This window comes from Diaphorina citri, unplaced genomic scaffold (genome assembly GCF_000475195.1).
Source record: "Diaphorina citri unplaced genomic scaffold, Diaci psyllid genome assembly version 1.1 scaffold1934, whole genome shotgun sequence".
Classification (NCBI taxonomy): domain Eukaryota; kingdom Metazoa; phylum Arthropoda; class Insecta; order Hemiptera; family Psyllidae; genus Diaphorina; species Diaphorina citri.
In genome coordinates, this window is record NW_007379360.1 from 1 (window position 1) to 2,354 (window position 2,354).

Here is a 2,354-nt window from a genome sequence, read left to right on the forward strand (position 1 = left end):
AAAAATTCCGTTGGTCCTCATTTTTCCTGCTCTATGACTTTGAAACATCACCCAAGTAAGCGCAACTGATCTATTTCACACTTTTCCTTCTCTCCAGGATCAGCCAAAGTTCACGTGGCCTCCTATCCCGTGCCACCACCCCGGGATAAATCATCTTCCCGAACTCACCAAAGCCTAGCCGACCAGCCAGCTAGACCTCACCAAAGCCTAGCCGACGCACCAGCTAGAAACCACCAAAGCATAGCCGACCAACCAGCTAGAAACCATCAGAGTCTAGCTGACGACCTCTCTAAACCTTACCGAAGTCTGATCTATAAAAGAAACTACCAAAGTTTGGCCGACGAACTATCGAAAGCTGACCAAAGTTTGGGCGATCTATCTTCCAAAGATCACCAAAGCTTGGCTGATTCTTCCCAAGATAACGATCAGTCTTCCAACGACCAGATGGCAGATGCCTGGAACCCCCAAATCATTGCAGATCCTGAACCAGAGGCTCCGGTCCTGAAAGACAGTCCTGTGCAGACTGATATTAGTGGTGTGCAAACTGAGGTGCGGAGTGTGAGACCTAGCTATGGGCTGAGTCTGTCCAAAACCACGCCTAATATGAAACGGGTAAGGATAATGTTAGAAAAAAAATGTTTTATAGTTTCAACTAAAAGCTGAGCCAGCCTAGTTAGCTTAGTTGGGCGTATGGCTTGTAAATACTGGGCCGCGGGTTCGATCTGCGCCCGGGGCGGATTTTATCCTGAACGGATAAGGTTCGTTCTTGGAACGGCTGGCTGTCTCCTGTCCAGTTTCCGATAAATCACGAGGTTAATTTGAGGAGGCGGGTAGCTTGTTGCCGGTCTTAGCAGTTACATAGTGACTTTCTACCCGAAGTTTAACTTTTTTACTTTCCTTATCCTATAGGAAGGAGAGTAATGTAATCGGGTCAAATTTTCGATGGTCAGGTTTTAGTGCCAAAACACGTTTTGAGGTCCCTAGAGCCTAAATCCAAAGTTTCAGCCATTGGTTCGTGTGTGTGTGTGTCGTGTCTGTCTGTAAACAAAATATCTCGAGAACGGTAAGAGCTAGAGACTTGAAATTTGGTATGTAGATGTCAAATGTGACAAGGATGCGACACGAAACTTTTGGTTAAGATCGGTGCAACGGTTGGCGGCATTTTACCGCTTTTTGGCGGTTTTCGGTGTAATTTAACAAAATATCGGGAACGGTATGAGCTAGAGACTTGAAATTCGGTATGGAGCGGTTTTCAGCTATACCGACTAACTCTAGATTAGTCACTAAACGGTTAGAGATATTGTAAAAGTTTGGCTATAAGAACAAGAACACCCAAAATAAGCATCATTCAATAGGATGAGGAAAGTCGTGTTTATCCTGCTGGGATAGGACTGCACACTTCGCAGAAAATATAGTGAGATTGCACACTTCGCAACAAGCACAACAAAAACTCTAGCAGATAAATTCAATAAATAGTTCAGATGCATTCCATAGTTCAGAGTACTAATCGCCGGTTCCAGAATAAGAGTTTGAACTCGGTTTAATTTTAACTCTCGTAGTATCTGATTGGCTAAGTGCCGATTCCTCAAAGAAAGTTTAAACTCCGGTTTGAACAATGTGATTGGCTAAAATTTTTGAAATTCTTAAAAATCAACCAACCAGATTGCTTAATCCGAGAGTTAAACTTAAACCGAGTTTAAACTCAGTGGCCCGGGTCACAAAGTTTTTCTATGGGATATCATTACTTTTTGAGTCCCCGATTCAAGGGAATACAAAATAAATACTATAATTGACGTCGTAAATAAAAATTTAATCAAAGGATGGGTAGTATTGAACTTTAAATAATATCGAATCAAACTAGCGGTTTTAATTTAGGTTGGAGGAAATAGGAGTTTATTTACTTATTTTTAAATGCTATGTGAAACACGAAGATATGAAGTATTTTTATTATTATTATTATTATTATTATTATTATTATTATTATTATTATTATTATTATTATTATTATTATTATTATTATTATTATTATTATTATTATTATTATTATTATTATTATTATTATTATTATTATTATTATTATTATTATTATTATTATTATTATTATTATTATTATTATTATTATTATTATTATTATTATTATTATTATTATTATTATTATTATTATTATTATTATTATTATTATTATTATTATTATTATTATTATTATTATTATTATTATTATTATTATTATTATTATTATTATTATTATTATTATTATTATTATTATTATTATTATTATTATTATTATTATTATTATTATTATTATTATTATTATTATTATTATTATTATTATTATTATTATTATTATTATTATT